Source organism: Piliocolobus tephrosceles, chromosome 21, assembly GCF_002776525.5.
Source record: "Piliocolobus tephrosceles isolate RC106 chromosome 21, ASM277652v3, whole genome shotgun sequence".
Taxonomy (NCBI): Eukaryota; Metazoa; Chordata; class Mammalia; order Primates; family Cercopithecidae; genus Piliocolobus; species Piliocolobus tephrosceles.
This window is the reverse complement of record NC_045454.1, coordinates 15,675,905-15,701,483: the sequence shown is the minus strand read 5'-3', so window position 1 is coordinate 15,701,483 and position 25,579 is coordinate 15,675,905. Positions and strand designations below refer to the sequence as shown.

Below are 25,579 nucleotides of genomic sequence, written 5' to 3'. Positions count from 1 at the left end.
CCTGGCCCACAGACCCGCCCCGGCAGCCTGGCCCACCCCAAATCATGTGTGTGTGTTGGGGGGTGGGGGCTAGTGGGGCAGAGGATAGGCAGGCTAGAAGAGCCAACTCCTACAGCTGCGATCCGGGAGGTGCCTGAAACTGTTGCCCCCTGGCTTCTATCGCCCCCATGGAGGCAAACAAATCTGGGACAGGGAATGGGTCTGGGAGAGAAGGTGGGTCCACAATAGTAACAACATTAAAACACTAGCCAGCAGCTCATTGGAGACAGGGCTTTGCCGATGCCTGACCCTGTGCCTCACTTTTGACAGGTGCTATCTCCAATGAGGTGGTCACTGTTATTTGCTCCATTTTACAGATGAAAAGACTGAGGATCAGAGAGGTGAGCAGTAGCTTTCCCAAGGGCCGAGAGCCAAGAAGCGTTGAAGCTTAAAAGCACGCCGCAGCAGGGAAGATCAAGCAAGCCCTGCGCCTATCTGCAGGTGAGCTGTTGGGTGTCACCACTGGGAGGAAGTGGTGCCCGTGGGCAGTGGTAGTGGGAACGGTGGGTAGGGGACTTGGCCTGGAGCTACAATAAATCGCCGGCCAAATGCGGGCGCCCGAGGCGGCTCCGGTGGAGAGGAGCACCAGGTCCCCGGGCTGCCAGCTGGCTCTTCGCGCGGCGGCGCTCCCAGTTCAGCGCTTCCCTCCGAGCCCGCCAGAGGGCGGCAGCGCCCAGCCAATGGCCCGGAGGGCGGGGCCGGCTGCGGAGGAGGGAGCCCCTCCCTCCACTCCCCTCCCCAACACCCCCCCAACACCCCCGCGCGCACACCTGCGAGGGTCACACAAAGGCGCAGGACTCCCGGCACACCGCAGCTCAGACAAAGGCGCGCCTGAGTCCGCTGCCCTAGTCCTCCTCTTGGTCCCGAGGTCTGAGGCTGTGGGGCTGCCTGGCGTCTCCAGACACCCTACATGCCCGCCTGGGCTCCGCAAGACATGCTGCGCCCCGTGGCTGGGGGGGCCCCTAAACCACAGGTGCACGCACAGACGCCTAGACTCACTCCCACACACACAAATATTTCTACAGATGGACCACAGCACTTCACACACACACGTGTACACACACAGACGTGCATGAACACATCTATATGCACAGGCCCCAACACCAGCCCTCCCTGCTGAATATGGTCACTCCCATATACTGATACCCGCTCTACTCCCTCACATGGACCCATGGGCACAAGCACACTTCTACACATATATGCCCAGGCATGCTTCCTGGCCACTCGCACCCACTCACACACAGGCACACTCGGAAAGGGCATACTACAGGCAGAACTACAGGAGTGCCCTCCCGACTGCACACGTGCCCTGTGCACCCAGACACGCCCAGGCAGGCAGGTGGGCACAACAGGAAGGACTGGCAGTTCTCATATATGCACACGAGAGGGGACTCTTTCCAGGCATCTACACTCTACAACATCCCCTATTGTAAAGGCCATTTCACAGAGGAGATCCACAGAGGACACAGCAACTGGCCACAGGATTTCTATACATGAGGGTCTTCCCGACAGCAGCCTAATGGCGGTGGGTACTGGAGCCTTGTCTCAAAGCGACATTTACTCAGTAAGCTTTGTTTTCAGTTAGGATTTGTTTTGGGGGGCTTGGAAATGGGGCTATAGGACATTGTGGGGGGGTGGGCAAAACCTCACCAGCCACCCCTATGCTCCACCTTGGACAGATTCAACATCATACATGTCAGGAGCACGGTTTTGGATGTGACCCCATTCCAGCCCCCTAGAGCCGGCAGAGAAGGACCACCCACTTCCAGCACGGCCAGGTCTGCAGTTCAGTCCTGGAGCCAGGGAAGGCTGTATACACTCCCTGAAAGATGAAACAACCCCATACCTCTCACCTCCTATGCTGGCTCCATTCTCAGTGCCTCAGACCAGAGCTGGGCCTGGTGAGGGCATCCTGAAGGAGGATGGGCCTGCCTGAGAGAGGATAGAGGGACGGAGTTTGGAACACACTGGGTGGGTACAACCTGGCTGCCGGAACGGTGAGGCTCGGGCAGGGGGAGATGGTGGCCTCATTGCCACAGAAGAGGCCTCGAGCCATGCTGAGTGAGGCAGGTAGGGCATGGGAGCTGGGAAGTAGTGGGGGCCACTTGAGGTGCAGGGAGCTAGGAGGGAGGCAGCACAGGGGAGGCCAGGCTGGGCTCAGGGCTGAGCGGTAATTAAAGGAGACGTAGGGGGCTCCCCAGGGCCAGCGGGGCTGGTAACTGACACGCGGGCCCCATTGCTCCGCTCATATTTCTCGCTGGATCGATACGTTTGACTCCCGACAAGACAATAATCGCTTGTACGCGGCCGGCGAGTCGATCAAATACATTATTAGAGCGAGGTCCCCCGGGGGCCCAGCGGGGAGTGGTGGGGGGGAGCAGCCAGCCCACCGGGGACAGCAGAGCGAGATTCTTCACCCCTCAGGGCCCCCCAGCCGTGGCCTCTTCCTCTTGGCCACCCCTGGGGATCCTCTCTGTGGCTCAGTTCCCCAGCCTCTCTCTAAATGCCTGCTGCTTTGGCGATCTCTCTACTCAGCCCCCAGCATCATCCTTGCTCTGTGAGGGGACCCAAGGGTTCTTTCTCCATAGGCACTGCCCTCATCTGTAGGGCTATAGCATGTAGGAGCTCAGAGAGGCCCCTCAGACCCCTAGCTTGTCAGGAGACAGAGAGACCAAGCCTCAGGCCACACTCCGAGTCCATGGCTGGGCCAGGAGATGAACTTGGGCCCAAAACTCAATGACACCCACCTCCCTCTGCCCAGTCTCCTTGCTGCATCTAAGCACATAGAGCTTCAGCAGCACCCAGGCCAGGGGCAACCTCTGGGGGTTAGGGAAAGCTAACTTAGAGACCCAAACAAGCAGGAAAACAGGATGACAGGGGTGGCAGACAAACACATACACAAAGAGATGTGTGTCTGCTCCTGCTGCAGGGCCATCTGGTCCCCCAGGGGGCCTCAGATACCCTCAAACCATGCCCAGCTTCAGCTCTGGCCCACCCTAGACACTGCTTGCCACTCTTGCCCACTTTCCTGGCTTCTGGACTCAAGCCTGTTTCCCCTTTATTAAAAAATTAAATTAAGCTTTAGCTTTACTTTTAAAGTCCAGGCTCTTTTTTTTTCTTTTTTTTTTTTTTTTGAGACAGAGTCTCACTCTGTTGCCCAGGCTAGAGTGCAATGGCACGATCCCAGATCACTGCAACCTCCACCTCCTGGGTTCAGGCAAGTCTCATGCCTCCTCAGCCTCCCGAGTAGCCGCGATTACATATGCGCACCACTAGGCCAAGCTAATTTTTGTATTTTTAGGAGAGATGGGGTTTTACCATGTTGGCCAAACTGGTCTCAAACTCCTGAGATCATGTGATCCACCCACCTTGGCCTCCCAAAGTGGTGGGATTACAGACATGAGCCACCACACCCAGCCTCAAGCCTATTTTCTGTTTACACACCTGCTTTGCCCTCGACCTGAAGAGCCCCTTGGCTTCTCCAGCAGCCCTAAGTCAAAGTCAAGTTCTGTTTAGGAATATCCAGCATTCCGAGACTTAAAATATATCTTCCTCTTTGTCTTCATTATGAGCAGCAGCCGCCACCACAGCATTGCTGTCTATGCTTTCCTTTTTTTTTTTAGTCTGTCTGGTTTTGTCACCCAGGCTGGGGCTGGAGTGCAATGGCACAATCTCGGCTCACTGCAACCTCTGCCTCCCAGGCTCATGCCATCCTCCCACCTCAGCCTCCCAGATAGCTGGAACCACAGGCGTGCACCACCACAGCCAGCTAGTTTTGTACTTTTAGTAGACCTGGTTTTGCCATGTTGCCCAGGTTGGTCTCGGAATTCCTGGGCTCAAAGCCATCCACCCGCCTCAGCCTCCCAAAGTGCCAAGATTATAGTCATGAGCCACTGTGTCCGGCCTACTCTGTGCTATTTGAACCAATACATTACTTCTAAGTCTTTAAGACAGTCTGAGGAGGTAAGGTCTGCTATCATCCTCATTTTACTAACAAATTGAGCCTCAGAAAGGTGAAGTCTCCTGCCCCAAATCACACAGCGTGAGTGGTGGAGTCAGGATTTAAGCCCAGGTCTGTTTCCCTGACAGCTTGATCTCTTTGTACTGAGCCATGGAGCTCCTTCTTGGAAGCGTGAAATGCTCCCCATCCTTCAGGAGACAACCACAACAGTCAGCCACTCCTTGTCCAGTCAGCAATGCTGGAATACCTCTGTAGCTCACAGCCCAATGCCCACAGCCTTCAAGTCAGTTTCTTGATATTCGGCAATGCACTGGACTCCTGATCCCATCAGCTCCTGGCTGAAGGTGGGCCAACCCTTTCCCGTTTCCTTCAGTTCAAACATTTCCTCATATCCCTCAGTGCCAAGCCCCGGGCCAGGAGCTGAGGACCCAGAGGTGAGCTAGATCTAAAATCTGACCTCAAGGAGCTAACAGTCTGAGAGGAAGACTGGAGTGGATAAAAATACCTTGGTAATTTATCACTCAATAAGTATCCAATAAATGCTATTATGTGCTAAGCCATTGCTAAGCTCAGAGAATATAGTGGTTAAAAGCACTCCATAGAGCTTATAGACTTTGGGGGATAAACAATTTTTAAAAGTTATCAACTAGCCAGGCGTGGTGGCATATCCCTGTAGTCCCAGCTCCTCTGGAGGGTAAAGTAGGAGGATCACTTGAGCCCAGGAGTTCAAGGCTGCAATGAGCTATGATGGCGCCACTGCACTCTACCCTGGGTGACAGAGCAAGACCCAATCTCTAAAATAAATAAATAAATAAATCAAATCAAAAATAAAAAGCCATCAAATAAATATGTAATTCTAAGTTAGGAAAAGTGATTTCAAGAATAGGTAGAGAAGGGGCTGGGCATGGTGGCTCACACCTGTAATCCTGGCGCTTTGAGAGGCTGAGGTGGAAGAGTTGCTTGACACCAAGGGTTTCAGACCAGTCTGGACAACATATCGAGACCCCATCCCTACAAAAAAAAAATTATTTTAACTTAGCTGGGTGTGGTGGTATGCGTCTGTAGTCCCAGCTACTCGAGAGGCTGAGGTGGGAAGATTGTTTGAGGTCAAGGCTGCAGTGAGCTACGATCATGGCACTGCACTCCAGCCTGGGTAACAGAGAGAGACCCTGACTCTTAAAAAAAAGTAGAAGGAGGATACCTGATGTAAACAAAGGGTGGCATGTTGCAGAAAACTGTCCCAAGGAAGTGACATTTACATAGCAATTGGACACAGCATTCTTGAGGCAAAGAATGTGAAAGAAGACACTCCAGGCAATGGGAACAGAGGAGGCGATGGCCCCATGGCAGCAAACAGCGTGGCAATTCCAAGACCAGAAAGGAGGCCTACAGAGCTGGAGCAGAGTGAACAAAGAAGGGAAGATAGGAGATGAGGTGTGAGGTGGTGAGGTGGCCAGGGCCAGACCACACAGGGCCTTGAAGGCCAAGGTAAGAATTTGCGACTTCAAGAACAGTGGGACACCTGAGAAGGTTTCAAGCAGGGGAGTGGCATGGTTCTGTGAACACTTTTGTGACAATCCTGGCTGCTTTGGAGGCCGCAGTGAAGAACCAAAGGATGGGGTGTGGGGGTCAGTGTGAGGAAGCTGATGAGTTCCACATCACTATCCAGTGATGGTGACAAGAAACAAGAATTGGTGATTGGCTGAATGTGGGGCATGGGAGTCACGGAGAAGTCAAGAATGAGGTCCAGGTACGTTTAAGTATCTTTCCTGCCACAGAAGATTGGGGCAGGTGGAAGAGCTTAAGCTCAGGTAAGAAAGATCAGGGTAGGACCTGAGGTCCTGAAGGATGAAAGGAAGGGCAGGAGGTAGGAAGCAGCATTCAAGGGGGTTGCCAAGGTTGAATACCCCAAGGTGGGGACAAACTTTGTCAGTGGCCAGTTGAGCCATCAGTCCATCTCACCAGTTCTTGTTTCTTTCAAGCTATAGAAAGTTAGAGCTGGGGCCGGGCACGGTGGCTCATGCCTTTAATCCCAGCACTTTGGGAGGCTGACGTGGGTGGATCACTTGAGGTCAGGAGTTTGAGATCAGCCTGGTCAACATGGTGAAACCCTATCTCTACTAAAACTACAAAATTTGGCTTTCCTTAGTTTGTCCTCAAGTTGCTTTGAGGTTGGATTTGAAGTTGCAGGTGGAAGGCTTCTGTGCAGAAGCATTCTGTGTAAGGAAGTTCTACTGGGGACAAATGTGGGGACAGGCTGGTAGCATGAAATCTGGAAGCAGGATGACCAGTGGGGAGGCTGGGAAAGTGGTCCAAGGCGGGAGGGGAGAACGGAGTCATGAGGATTAGGATGAGGATTAGGATGACATTCAAGCTGGAGTCTACAGGAACAGGATATGGGAAGTGGGTGCTGGGCTGGGGTGGCTGGGTGGATGTGAGGCCATCACTGAAAGACAGTGAGAAGGGAAGCAGAATGGGGAACTCACTTGGGTCAGTTCCCGGGGGAAAGTCAGGAAGCAGCATCTTCCAAGAAGCAAGGTCTGTGGACCAGGAAGCCAGCAGATGCTTAACAAATTCACATGGACACAAACATTCCTCATCATATCTCCCCACCACAGCCAGTTTTCCACATTCACCAGAATTCCCAGTTCTCCTCATGTAAGAAAAGAAGCACTGTGATGTGGCTCAAGGAAGATAAAAGGAGACTAACCGGCCGGGCGTGGTGGCTCACACCTGTAATCCCAGCACTTTGCGAGGTCAATGAGGGCGGATCATCTGAGGTCAGGTGTTCAAGACCAGCCTGGCCAACATATAGTGAAACCCCATCTCTACTAAAAAATACAAAAATTAGCTGGGCATGGTGGCGCATCCCTGTAGTCCCAGCTACTTGGGAAACTGAGGCAGGAGAATCACTTGAACCCAGAAGGCAGAGGTTGCAGTGAGCCAAGATCACGCCACTCTACTCCAGCCTGGGTGACAGAGCGAGACTCTGTCTCTCAAAAACAAACAAACAAACAAACAAAAGAAGACCAACCAGTCTCTGTTTTGAAATTCGCCCTCTAGTGACCTAGGGCCAGCCCCCTGAACTCCCTGGACTTCAGTTTCCCCAGATATATGTCTGAGATGGGCTGGAGAAGCACTCTAAGACTGCTTCCAGCTAAAAAAATTCTTTTAGTTTATGTATGTATTTATTTATTGGCTAACTGCAACCTCTACCTCCTGGGTTCAAGTGATTCTCTTGCCTCAGCCTTTCAAGTAGCTGGCACTACAACCATGCGCCGCCATGCCCAGCTAATTTTTATATTTTTAGTACAGATAGGGTTTCACCATGTTGGCCAGGCTGATCTCAAACTCCTGACCTCAAGTGATCCACCCAACTCAGCCTCTCAAAGTGCTGGGATTACAGGCATGAGCCATGGTGCCTGGCCCCAGATCTAACATTCTATATAGCTTGAAAGAAACAAGAACAGGTGAGATGGACTGATGGCTCAACCAACCACTGCCAATAGGGAGGTAAAGCATGGCCAGCCTACTCTAAGGATGCCCTGACTGGGTATACTCAGCAACCCATTTACTTCTCACTGTCATCTTATGAGGGAGAGACCATTATCATCCCCACTTTAAAGATGAAGAAGCTGAGGCCCACAGTCACACAATGAGGCTGGGGTGAACCCAGAGGCTTGCTGACCCCAAAGCTTGTGCTTCAGCTGCTGTGTTGAGCTCGCTGCTCCTCAATCTGGCTTGTGCGAGTCTCACTTAGACTGCAGATCCCCCAGGAACAGGGTCCCTTGGCATCCACTGCCATGTGCTCACCAGGGTCTCCGAATGACCTGTGGGAGCAGGCGCCTGGTCCTGGGTCTTCCTCAATGAGGCTCCACCCTTGGCCCAGGAGCCCCCAGCCCCACAGGCTTTCCACAACCCACGTGCACACTTTCTGTTCTCTAGCTCCCACTCGCCCAGCACCAATTCTACAGGCTCAGAGGCCGCCGCTGTCACCCCAGCGCAGGGAGCTGTCCAAAGGCTGAAAAGCAAGAGCCCATGGCCTTGGTCCAGAGCCCTCCAGCCATGCTGCCCCCAAGACAAACCCAGTCCCCTTACTGTGGCCTCCAGGGCCCTACAGGACTTCCCCTCTGGCCACGGCAGTACCAGACCCCAGACACACTGGAGGAAGCTAATTTTGTCCCCAACATGGGGCCTTCAGCCTTGCCAGCCCCTGTGAATGCTGTTCCCCACCTCCTCCCCTTCCTCTCATCCTTCAAGACTCTGCTCAAACGCCACTCCTCAGAGAAATCCTCCCTAGTCATGCTCCACTCCATTCCCAGTTTTATTTCCTTCAGAGCACTCTGAAATTCAATTGCCACCTATTTGCTTTACTGTCTCTTTCACCCTCTGAAATGTAAGCTCTCTGAAGACAGGTGTCCTTTTCTGTCTTGTTCACTGTGGTATTCTTGGTGCTTTAACAGTGCCTGGCATATAGTTGATGCTTGAACCTTACTTGTTGAACGAATAAATCCTTCCAGGCACCCATGGTCCACAGAATAAAATCCAAGGCTGGCTCTCCAAACCCAAATGGATATGGTACCTCTCAACCTCCTCAGCTATCTCACCCTCAGAGCTCACCTTTCTCCTCTGTTCAATAACTTGGGCTCCCCTATGTGTCCCATCCCTCATGCCTGCTTTGTCTGACACAAATTCTGTACACACCAGCCTCTGCTCAGATCTCCTCTCTCTGGAAGCCTTCCCTGACCTCAGTCTTGCCACAGCTCCAGGCAGTACCCTGGGCTTTAGCACTAATGGTACTGCACTGAATCACCCCCAGTGAGGCTGTCCATACAGACTGTGAGCTCCTTGAGAACAGGGCTCAGTTTGACATGTTCTTGTAGACTCAGAGCCCAGCACTGGGCCTGCATTTAGCCAAGGCTCCAGGAATGTTTGTTGGGTAAGGACAACAGCCCTGCAGATGGTTAACCATCTATACAGGTGCACATAATGAATAGTTTGGGAGTCAATCAGACAAGGGTTTGGAATCTGGTTACTCTGTTCACTTGCTGTGTGACCCTGGGCAGGTGACTTCCCTCTCTAAGCCTCAGGCTCCTCATCTGTGAAATGGAGGCAGTAACATTGGCTGACAGGAACTTAATTAATCTTTTTTTTTTTTTTTTTTATTTTCTTGAGACACAGTCTTTCTCTTCTTGCCCAGGCTGGAGTGCAATGGCGCAATCTTGGCTTACTGCAAACTCTGCCTCCTGGGTTCAAGCGATTCTCCTGCCTCAGCCTCCCGAGTAGCTGGGATTACAGGCATGCACCACCACGCCTGGCTAATTTTGTATTTTTAGTAGAGATGGGGTTTCTCCATGTTGGTCAGGCTGGTCTCGAACTCCCGACCTCAAGTGATCTGCCTGCCTTGGCCTCCCGAAGTGCTGGGATTACAGGCAAGAGCCACCATGCCTGGCCAAGAACTTAATTAATCTTAAATATAATATTTGCCACCATGCCCTAAGAACAAACATGTTCACTAACTACATCAAGATTTGAGGTTGAGAAAAATAAGAAACAGTCTAGATGTCACCAATAGGACAGTGGCTAAGTAAATTATAATACATTCATACTCAGGAATATTATGCAGTTATGAAAGAGAATGAGACTGATCTATGGGTGCGGACATGAAAAGTTCTCCAAGACACAGTTGAGTGAAAAAGCAAGTTGCAGAACAATTTATCCAATTTGATATCATTGATGTAAAACACACACATCTATTTTTAAAAACTATATCTTTTCTATGGGTGCACAAGTATTAAGTCAATGCAGAAAAAATGGTCTGGAAGGTAATTAATTATAACCTCTTCTGTAATAAATTCAGTTTTTGCTTGCTTGTTTGTTTGTTTTTAGATGGAGTCTCATTCTGTCACCCAGGCTGGAGCGTAGTGGCATGATCTCAGCTCACTGCAACCTCTGCCTCCCAGGTTCAAGGGATTCTCCTGCCTCAGCCTCTTGAATAGCTGGGATTACAGGCGCATGCCACCACACCTAGCTAATTTTTTGTATTTTCGGTAGAGATGGGGTTTCACCATGTTAGCCAGGATGGTCTCAATTTCCTGACCTCGTGATCCTCCTGCTTCGGCCTTCCAAAGTGCTGGGATTACAGGCGTGAACCACCGTGCCCGGCCATCACTTTAGTTTTTATAATGAGATTGTACTTGTTTTTTGGTGGGGGGTTGGGGTTTGGGGGTTTTTTGTTTGTTTTTGTTTTTGAGACAGGGTCGTCTCACTTTGTCAACCAGGCTGGAGTGCAGTGGTGCAATCTCAGCTCACTGCAACCTCCCAGCAAGCAATCCTCCCACCTCAGCCTTCTGAGTAGCGGGGACTACAGGCGCATGCTACCACACCCTGCTAATTTTTGTACTTTTTGGTAGAGACAGGATTTCAACATGTTGCAGGGGCTGCTCTTGAACTCCTGGGCTCAAGTGATCCTCCTCCCTCAGCCTCCCTACCTGCTGGGATTTCGGGCATAAGCCACTGTGCCTGGCCTGTACTCATTTTTTTAAAATTAAAATTAGAACATATCAAATGATACACATGCAGAAAATCAAATAAATGATGACCCCAAAAGTGAGAATTGTAGTTACCTCCAGCAGGGAGGAAGGAGTATGTTTGGAAAGGGTCACATGGGGTGGGGTTTCTGGGTGCTTTTGACATCTCCACCCAAGTGGTGAATGCACAGATGTTCACTCGATCAAGATTCATTAAACTGGTCAGGTGTGGTGGCTCACGCCTGTAATGCCAGTACTTTGGGAGGCTGAGGCTGGGTCACTTGAAGCCAGGAGTTTGAGACCAGCCTGGCCAACATGGTGAAATCCTGTCTCTGCTAAAAATACAAAAAATTAGCTGGGTGTGGTGGTGCATGCTTGTAATCCCAGCTACTCAGGAGGCTGAGGCTTGAACCTGGGGGGCAGAGGTTACAGAGAGCCGAGATCACACTGCTGCATTCCACCCTGGGCAACAGAGCAAGACTCTGCCTTAAAAAAAGGAAAAGATTCATTAAACTGTACATTAATTGTCCAATGACTGTATGCTTCCTGTGGGCAGGGGCCGATCACTGCGATATCATCTGTTTCCCTATCCCCATCTCACTGCCCAGAAACAGACTTAATATAAATTGTGTGTTCAGTAGGGAGCGCCCGTCTCGGCAAGCACTCATAAGGGCCAAGGCCGCTGTCCAGGGTACTAACGACCCAAGCCTGGGAGGCCACAGAGATGGCCAGCAAAGCGAGCCAGCTTCAAGATGCCTCATTCTGAAAGGCCCCTGCCTGCCTCAACTCCTCTCTCCCCACCCCCTTCACTCAATTCCTCCAAGCTGGCTGCCTTTCTGTTCCTGCAATCCACACTTGCGCTTCTTCTTGCCTCAGGACTTTTGCTCTTGTCCTTCCTCCTGCCCGGTGCAGTCCTTCCCCAGATGTTCCTATAGCTCATCCCCTTACTTATTCCAGAATTACATTTAAACACCCCCTCCACAGAGAGACCTTTTGATATCCTGCCTCACATGGCACTTCTCATTACTATGTCCTCTACCAGGCTGCACTTTCTTCTAGCACTTTTTGCTGTCTCACCTTCAAGCTTCGTGTCACACGCTTGTTTATCACCTCTTTTCCCCCAACCTGAATGTTTATGCCAGCACAGGGAGCACGTGTGTCCCGTTATGTCTCATCCTGTCTTTTAGAAGGATCCCAGGTGCACAAAATTGGATTAATCATAATCCTTGGTTCATGGCGTACTCCCGTCACTGGGCTGGACAGAGCCCTCTTTCTCTATCCATTCACTTATTGTTTTACTTCTTTTTAATAATGAGTTAATGTGAATCCACATTCACCATTCAGATTAGAACCATGATAATAATCATACTAGCCTGTGTCTGTCCTGTTCACCGCTGTGTCTCCAGCACCTGCAACCCAGGAGCTGCTTGGTATTGATTCGTTGAAGAAGAAGCTGACCAAGGGGCAATGACCTCCACACCCTGCAAAAGGGAGCTAATGGGAGCACCCGCCTAGCCTCACAAGGCAGGAGAAGAAGGCAAAGGCCAGGTACTCCACTCAGCTCCCTGGTCCTCCCCTGGTGCTCCACTCCTGCTCAGCCTGGGCAAGAGCCTCTTCCACACCATTCAGTTCCACATCTTCAGGGAGGGCCCACTGTTCCAGACCTTGTGCCAGGAGCTGGGGACACAGGGTGGCTCAGCTTGGCCATGCTCCTGGGGAGCTCTCAAGCCTCGATGCCCTAGGCCCCTAGACTATCCCACTATTCTACTAAGTAACAAGAGCAGCTACATGGCACCTGCTCTGTGCAGGCATGTGTTACGTGCATTCTTTGCATCATCTTTTGGCATCTTCCCAACAATCCACTAAAGCAGGGGCTGTTATTATCTGCCCCCTTTTTAGAGGAGCACCCCAAGGTGGGTCAGAGAGGGCAAAGAGTTGCCCAGAGTCAGTCATGGGCAGGCCGATTCCAGAGCCCAGCTCCCCTTGCCCCAGACCTTGCTGTTACACTGATCACATGCACGTTTCTCTTCCTCCAAAGTCTGTGAGGTCCTGGGCCTCTTGCATCTCTGCAAAAGCAACCGAGGATGGCTGAAAAGGTGTCAAATTTGGAGTCACATAAATAGGTAGTTAGGTCCCAGCTGCAGGGCTAGGTGTGGCCTATGTGTCCACTTGGCCCGTGTGTCACATTCCTAAGGGGATGAAATTAAAACAAGATGTGTATTTTCTACTTTATAGTTGAGTGACGCTGACAGACCACACCACCTGTAAGATACTATGAATTTTGTTTTAATAAATCCTGAAATGATCTTATAAATATCAGTTAATGTGGTATTTTATTGTCACTGCTAAAAGCACAAGTGTGTAATTCCATTTCAGTATTCCTCCGTCCTTAGTATACTAGGAGGCTCAAGAATTAGAAGTGGCCTTGGCCTCTCTCAGCCTCTGCAAAGACTTCTGAGTCCTAGCTGTGTGACTTTGAGCAAGCCACTCAACCTCTCTGTGCCTTTCTCAGAACTGTGTGGACCCTGAACAGCATCCACAGAGGGCCCTGCCTATAGAACATACTCTACATTGATTCAGAGGAGTTTAACTTAACAGAACTGTATTGACCCAGATCACATGAGACATAGTGACTGTCATCATTGAAGCAAACTCTGAGCTCCAGACATTTGAAGGAAAGTGAGGGATCAAGGAAGAAGTCTAGGTTGTTGGTGTGACAACTATTTACTGAGATGGACACAAGCTCCTGGAGAAACTTGGAAAAGGGAATCAAGAGTTCTGCTTTAGGCCAGGCACAGGGACTCATGCCTGTAATCCCAGTACTTTGGGAGGCCGAGGTGGGTGGATTGCTTGAGGTCAGGAGTCCGAGATCAGCCTTACCAACATAGTGAAACCTGTCTCTACTAAAAATACCAAAATTAGCCGGGCATGGTGGCACACACCTGTAATTCCAGCTACTCAGGAGGCTGAGGCAGGAGAATCACTTAAACCCGGGAGGTGGGGGTTGCAGTGAGCTGAGATTGTACCACTGCACTCCAGCCTGGGTGACAAAGCGGGACTCTGTCTAAAACAAAAAAGAGTTCTGCTTTAGACAAGTTAAAGAGAAGCGTTCCACCTACATTAATATTTAGAAGCATTTTCTCACTGAATCTTCTCAATACTCTACAAAAAAGCATTGTTAAGATCCCCATTTTACAGAGGAAAACACTGATGCCTAGCAAAGTTAAATCATTTGGCTGTAGACACAGATGGAACCGGGATTGGCACCCAGGCAGTTGGACTCCAAAGTTCACATTGCCATCCACTGTCCTCTTCCTCTCCCTCAAACCCTTGCCCACTTTGTCCCATTGGCTCAGCAGGAAACACTGGACTTGGACCTGGGCTTTGCTGTCTGAGACATTTATGTGTCTCCCATCCCTATCCCCAGTTATGGCCTTCTGCCAACATGAACCATTCACTGAGTGCCTTCACGTCACCTGCCCACCTTGAGTCACGACAACTCTGGGATGCAGATTGCACAATGCTCCCCAGCCCTGCTTTGTGGGGCCCTAGCAGATTCTCCAAGCTCACACAGAAAGACCAGCTGTGAGGGGAGCCAACACCTTCAAATCTACTCACTCCCTACACCACCTTACTCAGAGCTCACCTCCTCCATGAAGTCTCCTAAGGGAAGGCCCCTCATTCACATCTGTGCAAGATCCCCGTCTGGCAACAAACTCCTCAGTGCCAACCAGGCACTTTAGGGTTCACATGGAGAACACTAAATAGAAGCAATGCAGGCACCTGCCTCATGGAGGCTTCCCGCAGCCTCCTAGGGAAAAACTAGCACCTGACCTGGTAAGAGGAAAAGCTCAGGTTTGGAAGGGTCAGACTCTCACTCTCTGCTCTCCACTTCTTTGAGCCTTGATATTGTCACCAATTCCAAAAGCAAAAGCTCTCTCTGGTTCCTCCACTCCTCCCACTGCAGTCCAGGCCACCACCACCTCTGGCCTGAGTGACTTCAGTGGTCTCCTCCCCGAAGGTGTCCCTTCTTCCATGACTGTCTCAGATAGTCTCATCTCCCCCCAGCCCCCAGAGAGGGTCCTTCTAAAACGCAATCAGGTGGTGTCACTCCCTTGCTTAAGATTCTCCAGGGGCTTCCCATGCATTTGGGAATAAAATTCAATAGCCTTAACCCGACCTATAAAGTCCTATGTCATCCCACCCCTGCTGACACCTCTCATCTCTTCCCCCATCACTCTCCTCTTTGCCTACCCTACTCCAAGCCATGCTGTCTCCTCTCTGTTCTTTAAACCACACTCTTTGCAACCCCAGGCCCTTTGCATGTGCCATTCCCTCTGCCTGGAACACTCCTCCTGTGTTCTTTGCCCTGTTAAATCCTACCCGTCTTTTAAGGTTTGGCTTAAATACCTTGCCCTCTCTCCTGGCTCCCTATTCTAGTCTATTCTTTGGGATAGACTTATCAGTTTCTGATTTTGTATTTGATTGATGTTTACACTGAAAGATCTGCATCTTCTCTAGTTGTCAACTCCATGAAAATACGCTGTGCTGGTTCTGCTTCCTGCTACATAGTGCCCAACAAATGCCAGGCACATAGTGGGTGCTCAACAGACACGTGGAATGAATGAATTAAATGGATCCTGCATAGGGACAAGCACCTGAGGCAGAGTATTTAAGTCTTCAAAGCCTCAGTTTCCACTTCTATAAAATCAAGATAATAATTCCTCCTTTAAAAGTTAGTGGTGAGGATCCAAATAGTCAATGAATATTGACAGTGCATTGGGAAAAAATGCTCTACAAATATAAAAGTTTAAAAGACCTGGAACCTAGAGGATGGGCAGGAATCAGAGAGGAGAAGAGTAACAGGAAAGGGCATGGCCATTTGTCAGGTGACACTGCGTTTTGTATTTCCCCTTTCCCTGACCCCTATGTGGTAGTAGTTATGACCCAGAGGAGGAAATAAGGCTCAGAAAGGAGGAGCCCCCTTCTCGGGGTGTCATGGTGGGTCTGTGGAAGAGCCGGGATTTGTACCCCTCACACCAAGGCAGGCAAGTTTCCCGAGCATCTCCAACAGAGCTTGACCCCTAGTAGTGGGCTCTTGACAAACATGAATGGAACCAATTCAGAGGGCCAGCCAGAATCACAGTCCTGGCTCTGCCTCTCACTGTCTAGAGACCTTGGGCAAGTCACTTCCCTTCTCTAAGCCTCAATGTCCCCATCTGCAAAGTGGGAATAATGAAAATGCCTACAGCCTAGGGTGGTCGGAGGTCAGCAGGAGCACAGGTTGAGGGCCGGGCACACAGAAGGCAGTCCATAAGCAGCTGCCAGAATGGTTCCGCTTCCAGTGAGGGAACAGCATGAGCGAAGGACGATAAGAGGCTAGTGGTCGGTGAGAGAGGACTCACAGGAGGGGCAGCCGGAGCCAGATGGAAAGGGACTCCCAAATCTCTGCCCAGTTGCCTTCTCCAGGCAGGCAGAGGGAAACCTGGACATGTTCTGACCTCCAAAGAGCAGCCCCTGTCCAGGGGGCCCTTCCTCAGGCAGCCAGGGAGGTGGTGAAATGGTCATTGCAGGAGAAGCATCCCCTGATTTCTTGCCCCCTTCTTCATCCTTCACCCCCAAAGCCCTCATCTCTTTCCAGGTTTCCTGGCCTTGGCCTGAATCCCATACTCCTCAGCTGATCCTGCCAACCTCATCTCCATCCCAAGACCCACCCAGCCCTGGCCCAGCTGACGCCTGGTTCTTATGCTCACACCCTGGCCTTTCCCACACGGTCCAGAGGGACCTTTCTGTCTTCTATTAGGAAGGCCTTGTACTACTTGGAAAACTTTTGTTTGATGGCAATGCCAAAACATTCATAACTGGTGAAAAGTAAGCACTGTTTCAGGCATAAGCAAGCATATAGCATGTAGGTAAATACGTGGGTCTGCACACACCTTTGAAACACAAATGCCGATCTCCTATGTCAGGGGGATCTCTCTAACACAGAGATCCTCACTGCCCTCAGCAAACCAGGTAGCTGTCAGGCCAGAGGTGGGGAACTGTGAAAGCTGCACTAATGCAGAACTTGTTGGTGTCGGGTTGAGGTGACTGGTCCTAGGTGAAGGGGAGAGGCTTGGAAAGGACACCCAGGGTCATCCTGAGATCCTCCTCCTTCTCCAAATGCCCCCATCTGTCAACTTCTCCTCAATTCAACCCAAAGATGTCTGAACCCCTCTGCTCCTCCCACTGTGCCTCCTACTCAGGACTTGCTCCTCCCCAACCGGCCCAGCCTGTACTGTTGCACGGGTTCTTCCTCACTTGCTCCACAAATGTCCCCGAACCCCATATGTGTGGCAAGCAATGAATCAGGGACCAGTGATGTCACGGCCCCTGCTCTGGGGAGCTGACAATGGACATGGACCCAGGCATATTGAATCCACGCCCCATATTCCTTAAAGCATGACACTGGTCGAGCCTCTCTCCCTCTCAGACCAAGAGGAAAAATCTCGGCACCCTAGACCTGCCCACATCTGCAGCTTCACCTTCCCAAGCCACCATGAGAAGGTGAGAGGAGGGGCAACCATGTTTCCCAGCGTGAAGATCCTGCCCTGAACTCCCTCCCTAGGATAAAGAGGACCCTAGGCTTTCGAGGCAATATAATCCACAGGGGAGGCTGTAAACACTCTTGGAGCAGCTCGCTTTTCAGGGGAAACCAAGGCTCAGGGCCGGCATGACTTGAGCAAAGCCACATAGCGAGTCTGTGGCAGACAGACGGGCCCCACCCCTCAGTTCCCAGTAGACTTGTTTGAACTCCCCTAGGCACTGACACTGCCGAGAGAAAGAAGAGGGGCTTAAGTCCCTTTTTCTGCGTGTTCTGCTGATGTTCCAAGGACCCGAGCCTCCGCTTCTTTCTATGGCTGTGGGAGGGGAGATGAACCAAGAGAGATGGGACTAGACAAGGGATGTGGGGCACAAGCAGGGTAGAAAAAGACGGAGTGAAAAGCATGCAGCAGGACAGAGAAAAGAGGGGTGCAGGGAAAGAGTAACTGGGGACTATCAAGGTAGAACAGAGAAGTGTATGGAGGTTTTTAAATCCCTGGAGGGAGAGGCAGCAATAAAGAAAAGAGAGTCAGAGTGAAACAGAGAGACAGAGACAGGAAGATGCAGATAAAGAGGCAGAGACAGAGAACAGCAGAAAGAGAGACAAAAAAAAACAGGAGAGAAAAGAAAGAGGGAGGGAGGGGGAAGAGCAAGCTGACATGGGGCCACCAGGGCCTTCTGTAAATTGCTTCCCAACACCCTCTCCTCTGCCCCTCACACCAGCAGTCCAGCAGGGTGTGTGGTGTCGTCCCCATCCCTGAAGGGACTGCTCCGAGCAGAGCTGAGACTGATGCATGGGAAGGTGTCCAGCTCCCGGCCCTCTCTCTTCTCCTGCACCCAGCTGCCTCCCAAAGAAAAGGGCCATGTTCAGTGTGGAAGGAGCAGAGACAGGTCCTGGGGGACCGAGAGGTGAAGTGCTGTAACCAGGGGCAGAGGGGCTGCAGTCTATCTCCCCTCTCCAGGCACTGGTCCCCACAGACACCCTACCTGTTCTTGTCCCTTGCTGGCTGCTAAGGGACAGGCTTGGGCTATCCTGACTTTGGCCAATGCCTCCCTCAACCTGTGACCATCGTCTCCCTGCCTGGCAACCCCAACACCCACCCGTACCTCCTCCTACCCATCCCTGTGCCCCCCAAGACCACCCATCCTGTGCCCACCTTTCTGCTCCTCTGCAGGTTTGGGGTTAGGGAAGGGAGCACAGAGGCCTAGATGGGGGGTGGAGGGCTTGGTGGATTATTGAAGATGTGCGGGCACTGCAGCTGACATGGATGAGGAGGAAGAGGAGGGGGTCTTGGTGATGGACGATGCTGATCCTGCAGTGGGGGGAACGGCAGGGGAGGGGGTGGAGAGGGCTGGGGGAGGGGTGGCGAGGAAGCAGGTTGGGGGGGGCGCCGGACCAGGCTCACATTTGGCATTCAGGGCAGCTGACAATAAAAATGCTTTATTGCCAAGAAACTGGATCGATCGGGGCTGGAGGGGGCCGGCAGGGGGGACGCGGAGGGCTCAGCGCAGAGGCCGGCGGCCGGCCTTCGCAGCGACCAGGGCCCGAGCCGCCCTCCCCCCTGCACCCCCCTCCCCGCCTCCTGCCCTTTCTCTCTCCTGCAGCCACCGCTTAGTTCTTATTATATTTTTTCTTATATATTTTTTCCCCCAGCTTCTCCTGCTCCTGTGTTTTTTTTTTTTTTTTCTTTTAATTTTTTTAAAACTCGCTGCACTCCCAATGCCGCAGGCCGGGTGGGGGCAGGGTGGGGGCATCTGCCTGGGCCAGGCCCCTATCCACAGGGTGCCCAGAACTGCTGGCTCTGGGATGAGTCCCACTTTGCTTCTGTATCCCCCAATCCAACCAGGTTCCTCCTAGAGCCTGTCCTCTGTGGGTGCCCATCTCCCCTTGCCACCCCTCCTAGGGGCCTCCTTCCAACCTCAGAGCATCCACACACACATATCCGTGGTGGGCTGAGGGCCCTGGCCAGGCCTTCCTCCCCTCCCCCCTACCTGGCCCCCTGCTCAGTCCTGGAGCCATTTGGCTGATGGTCAGAACTGTCCGTCAAGGGGGCTCTGAGCCCCTGGGGATCCAGATGGGAGGAGGGAGGGGGAGAGGTCGGGGGTCAGGCCACGTCCCCTCAGCTTGTCTCTTTCCCCTCCCCCTTCCTAACAAAGGGAGCATCGGCCTGATGCTGGCGGGATGGCCTGGTACTCAGGGAAGCGGGGAGGAGAGGGGCTGTGGGGATGGCCATGGGCAGAAGGCGGGGGTGGGGGCCGCCTGCCCCGCCTCTGCCCTCCCCCTCGGGTCAAGGCTAAGGTGATTCCTCAACCTCTCGGAGGCTGGGCTGGGAGGAGAGGAGGATCTGGACAGACAAAGAACTGGAGCCCTGGGGAGTTGGGGGCTGGGGGGACGCACCTGGGACCCAGGCAGTCCTGGCTGAGGGAGGGGCAACAGGCACCCCTCTGGCCCTGCTCTCACCCTCTGGATGGCCCTGCCTCCCATCTGCACCAATCCCTACGGATCTCAGAGCCATACAGACCTTCCAGCTTGGGCAGGGTCGGATGGGGGTGGGGGGAAACTGAGGCCCAGAGAGGAGAGACAGCCCAGGCCCAGGGTTCTCAGTGCTGTCCCAGAGTCTCGCCCCTCACTTCTCTTCCTACTGAGGGAAGACATCTTCCTTTCCTGCCGTTCCCCACCCAGGTCAGGGGAGGTTTGGTGGTGGCAGATGTAGAAAGTTCTATGGAGAGGGAAGAGGAGGCTGAGGAAAAAGTGCGGCTAAGCGTTCTCCTCTCTTAAGCCAGTGGGCAGGGGAGGAAGCCAGAAAAAATGTCTAAATGTGACCTCGAGCACTGGCCTGGCACAGCTGTGGGAAGAAACTTAACGTCCGTCGGAAAGGGCGGGAAACCAACATAGACAGGGTGCTCCTGAGTACCTGGCTCGCGGTGGCTGGGGAAGAGGCCTTCAGTTTTCCCCTTTGGGAAAATGTGGCCCATGGCCACAGTGAAGGAGGAGGATTCACACTCTGGTTGGTCACAATCCACCCATAACACGGCGTCAGGGCCTCCCATCCACCCAGCCCAACTGTGGGGTGCAAAGGGTAGCTGAGGCAATGAACAGCTGTGAGCCCCCATGCCCACAGGGATAAGAAGCCTCCAAAGAGACAGAAGGAAACAGGCAGAGCTTCTGTGCTTAAATTCTCCTATGAAGGCTGAGGTGGCTCTCAGGGAGAGGGCCGCAGCCAAGAGGAAGAGGGGGAGGATAAGGCGGGCCTCTTTTGGAGGGGGTGGGATGGGCTCACACATGCCCCCACAGCCTGCCAAGAAGGCCCCAGATGGGCCAAGGACTATAGGGGTCCTGGCTGCCCTCCCCCAAACCTCCCCTCCCTTCTCTCCCTCTCTCTTTCTCGGCTGGCTATCGACCGGGGCTGTGACATGGTGGATCAATACGGCAGGGATATAAAGCCGGCTGGCTGGCTGCCTGCCTCTGCCTCTCTCTCTCCCTTGCTTGCCTTGCTTCCTTTTCCTGGAGCCGCACTCAGGTCCCCCACCATCATGTACCCCTTACCCAGGCCTCTGAGGGGCCAGGCACCCCCCACCACTCCCCTACAGCAGGAGAGCTTAGGGAGGCTGAGAGCTTGGACAGCCGGGAGAGGGGGTGAGTATGGGAGTGGGCAAGGAAGCAGATGGGGATGGGGGCCACAGTTTCAGGTAAGGGGGCTGGGATAAATTGAGGGACAAGCCCCCTGGGAGAAAGCAGGCATCCCCTCAGTTGGGAGCAGCTCAGGTAGATGGGGCCCTTTGAAGGTGTGTGACGGACAGAGCTCTGGGAGGTGGGCAGGGGGCACCTGCGGGTCCAGAGAGACACTGTCCTGAGCCCATGAGGCAGGGGAAAGTCTGGGGGGTGCTGGAGTAGGCTACGGTGAATGGACGCAAAGAACAGTGGGGCGACCCCTCAGGCCAGCCTGCGCCCACCCCCAGAGCTGCCGGCTGCCCTGCCTTTGGGTCCCTGTGGGTAGAAGCTGCCTTGGCCTCACTCCAGGGTCTGGCCTGCACATGTGTGGTGGGGGTGGGAGGCTTGTGTGGCTTCGGACAGGAGGTTCCAGCGAGAGGTCTATGGTGTGCGAGCTGCCATGGATGCAGGGTGTGCATGTGTCCTCAGGCTCTGCTGGGGGACTCTGGGACTGCACATACCCGAGCGTCTTGGCCCCTGAGTCATGTCTGTGTGTGATCATGAATTCATGGATGTGTCCCAGGAGCACTGGGTGGCTGTGTATGCACTTCCATGAGTGTTTCCCTGACCCTGGGTATCCCTATGTCTCTGTCTGTCCCTTGGGGATGTATCCCAGGAGCACCTCAGGGATCTGTCTCCTCTGTCCCCAGTTAATGGGGTAGCTGTGTGTTCCCATGTGCTCTTGGAAGCCTGTGTGTGTTGGCGTGCGTGTGCCCCTGCCACAGTGTGTCTGAGCACCGATGCTGCTATGCGTGAGCCTCCATGGGTCCCGTGTGGACCCGTGCCTGTGCCTGTGGGCAGCTGCGTGTGCTTCAGGGATCTGCGCGGTGGTCTCTGTGTGTACTGGAAGCGCATTCTCCTCATGAGTGTCGGAGAGTCCATGTGGTTTCTCTGTGTGTCTATGTGATGTTGGGTGTCCCTATGTGCCGATGGTCAAATGTGTTTCCACAAGTGGGCTGGAGGCTCTGGGTGTGTCCCTGTGTGTGTCATGGTGACTCAGTGTACATGGCAGGGTGTGTGTGTGTAGAGGCTACAACTCTGAGTCTCTGAGTGGGGGAGGGTGACGAGGCAGCAGGGACTGCCACGGAGACACTGGCTAGCCTGTTTTATCACTACATCATCTCCAAATCCCAATGTCAGGGCCTGCCTGCCTTCTTTCCCTTCCCTGCCAGAGACCTCAGACCCCTGTCAGGATGGTCCCAGGCCCCCACCCCCCCGCACCTTGGGCAGGCTGTAGCTCTGCTCCTTAACACCCCTGCTTTGGTGGATGCCACCTCAACTCCACCAAGCGACCTCCGTCCCTCCCAACCCCCCCAGCGCCACCCGCTCCCCCCGCCCTCCCCCCACCACAAGTCCAGTCCAACCCAGACAAAAGCAATTACTCCAGAGGTAGGATGTGAGTGTGGGTGTTAGAAACAGGAAAAAAAGGGGGGGCAGGGAGGGGGAGCGAGAGAGACACACACAGAGGCAGGGATGGACAGCCAGAGACCCCGAGAGACGACAAGAGAAAGAGAATGGCAGAGTGAGAGACAGAGGGACACACAGAGAGACGCACAGAGAAGCAGAGACAGAAGATGAAAGAGACTAGAAGGGACACAGACACCAAAACCAGGAGGCAAAGGCAGAGAAAAAGAGCAGAGGAAGGGCAAAGGCAGAGAGCACGACAGAGAGACACAGAGACAGAAACTGGAGAGACAGAGAGAGAAACAGAGAAAGAGCACACAACAGAGCGGAAAACCCAGTGATGGAGCCACACAGAGAGAAGACGCAGATAAAGAGAGAACGGGGGCCAGAGGCAGGGAGAACTAGAAAGGGGGCAATGCACAGAGAGGAACAGAAAGGCTGAGTGAGAGTGAGAGACAGAAAGGAGACCAGAGAGATAAAAGGCAGACAGCAGATAGTGGTGGAGGGGAGTTGGTAACGCACTAGAGACTCTGAGATGGCAAAGCTAGAGAGAAGCTGAAAGGGGACCATGTCCAAAGTGACCCTTCTCTCTCTCTCTCTCTCACACACACACACACACACACACACACACACACACCCCTTTCTCCCCATTCCCCAGGCCAGAAGTCAGGGATGCTCAAGCCTTTTCCATGTTCCTCTGAGTCCCTGTGAGCCAGGGTGGGGAGGGGACAGGATGAATAGACAGGAATGATCTCAGGTAGCTTCAGGGACCAGCCAGAGCCAACTGGGACCTGATCACAGGGGCAGAGAGAGCAGTACATTCCTCCTTACCACACACCACCACCTCACCCTCCACACACAGTCCACACACACCAGAGCCTTGGCCAATTTCCTTGTACTCTGCCAGGCATGGCCAGCCTCGGGGGTAGGGGCCAGGTGTGAGGTCCTTCCTTCCTGCCCCACAGTCCTGCCCACCTGCCTCAGCTGCAGCTGCCCCAAACTGTTTTTTCTTTCTCATTGTCCCCTGCCTTCATCCCAACTGCCTTCATCATTCTCTGATGCACTCTCACGCACTCAGCTCGCAAGCACACTCCCTCTCTTTCTCTCTGTTCCTTTCTGTCTCTGAGTCCCTCACTCTGCTTTCCTGCCTCTGACTTTTCTGCTGTTCCCTCTTCCTCTTTGCTCCTCTCCATTGCTCCGTTCCCCTCTCTGTGTTTTTCTGTGCTTGCTCTCTGGGTCTCCCTCTCCCTTCACTCCCATCTGGTATATTCTGGATTCCCCTTTCTTAGACAATCCCTCTGGCCCTCCTATCCACCTCATCCCCAAGAAAAGCAAGGTTGGGCACAGTGGTCCTAGCCTGTAGTCCCAGCTACATGGGAGGCTGGGGCAGGAGGATTGCTTGAGAGTTTGAGAAACGCAAAGGTAGATCACTGTGTAAAGGACCTCAAGCTATCCTGGAGTGCCAGGAGTGGGTAAATACTTCCTTTCTTGTTTTTCCCTCAATCACCTTTTTTCCTCCCCTGCCTCGCACCCATACCAGGCCAGATCTCTGGATCTCCCCAATCTCCAGATCTCAGTGTGGCTCTCTCTGGAGACAAAAGCTAAGACTCAGCCCACAGGCAACACTCAACACAGAGATCCAGCTCAGAGAAAAAGGAGGTGACCAGGGAGGAATGGAGAGGCCAAGACACATAATGAAGACCAAGAAAAAGAAGAAAGATGATGCTGGGGCTGGAGCCAAAGGGAGAGGAAGAGGAAAGGAAGGAAAGCCAGGAGCAGAGACCCGGTAGGGCAGCGTGAGCCCAACAACCGCAGGGTGGGGGTGGGGCACACATCAAGATTTCTAACAAGCGCAGCTGAAAACATCCAGGGCTGTTCTCTGAGGCCTTCTCTCTGCCTACCAGCCCTCACCAGTGCTTGGAAGAGCCCTGAGGAATGTCTCTCTATTTGAAGTCAGAGCCAAGTGCCTGCTCTCGGCACCTGGGGCTCCATGCTTACTAGGATGGTGGCTACTTGACCTTCATTTGCTGTGGGACTGTCAGGGATTCCAGGGACCCACTGGTCTCCGAACTAGCTCAGAGATGCAAGCCATTTTTACCTCCTACACATCTACAATCCCCACCCCATGGCTGACAAATATTCCCAGCCCACAGCTGTCTCCACCCACCCAGTGACAGAGCACAGGCAGCCAAAAGGATCAAGCAATCTCTTGCCACCTCCCAGCACCCCAGAGTGGTAAACAGACCCTCACATCTGGACTCCACATCCAGCGAGTAGTGCCCCTGCCCACTACCCAGATCACACAGCTGCCATTTACAGACCACCCTATGGGTCCCACCCGACAGTCATAGCCCACCAGCATCCCAGAGCTGCCTCTACACTGAAGCTCTGTCCCAGTCCAGTCATCCTTCAAGCCGCATCTGGAACAGCACACACCCTATTCCCCTAGCCAAAGCTCCCAGGGGTGCAATTCAGAAGGAGGCAGACTGGGCCTGGGGCATGTGGACAAGTCCCTGACGCCACCCCCTGGCTTCTCTGGCTTGTCTGCAGAACCTGAACTGCCCTTAAGGCCTGCGCCTCCGATCCCAGGGCAGCCCCCCGCCACACCTACACTCTTGGCCGTGGGAGAATGTCCTCATGTGCGGCTAAACATCCTCCTCATGCAGCCCTGAGTTCTGTTCCTTCCACGTCACCTCACCAGCCCAGGATGAAAGCCGGTCACCTAGAGCGAAGCTTCTGCTTCTGAGGCATTCAGCACTCCCCTTGGTGTGTGCCAACACCCTGGGGCACATCCCTGCTGCTTATGTCTGAGTTACCTCTGTGGCCCTGGGACCACTCCACATTGAAGGCCGTTGTGTCTTTTTATGGAAGGATAGAAGGACAGAAGGGAAGGAGAGACAAAGTGGTACCATAGCCCTGCTCCTGCCCTGGCACTTGGAGGGCACCAGATGCCCAGGGGACTGTAGCTGGCTGTGAGGACTCTGAGGCCAGATCAGCATCCACAGTCCCCAATAGTGAGTAGGAACCCAGTCAGTCCACACCCCTTCCCATCCATCCGAAACGTAACTTAGCCCTCGGCTTCTCCTTACCTTTCAGGAGTTCTCTCCTTACCCCCAAAGACTTCCTGAGGACCCCCTAGGCCGACCAGTCTATCCCTCTCTCCCCTAACCAGGTATCCTGCAGTCCCCTGGTTCAGGTTGGTGGTGTCTGTGCCTGAGCCCCCACCAGCCTGAAAGCCCCTCAAAGGCCACATGGGTCTCCCGCCTCTCTGCATCTCCAGATGGTGGCACAACGCCTAGTACACAAGGAATCCCAGAAAATGTTGGTTGAAGGAATAAATGGATGGATCTG

The 25,579-nt window shown here is 53.2% G+C and overlaps 1 long non-coding RNA gene across 2 annotated transcripts; it reads left to right on the top strand.

Moving 5' to 3' along the window:
• Positions 1-8: 8 nt before the first annotated feature.
• Positions 9-25,579, top strand: LOC111554097. 2 transcript variants are annotated; one of them, XR_002735144.2, is made up of 3 exons: positions 9-213; positions 357-480; positions 23,769-25,579. It is a non-coding gene; the product is annotated as an uncharacterized LOC111554097 (long non-coding RNA). The 2 variants fall into 2 exon arrangements; XR_002735145.2 differs by lacking the exon at positions 23,769-25,579 and adding an exon at positions 1,719-3,654.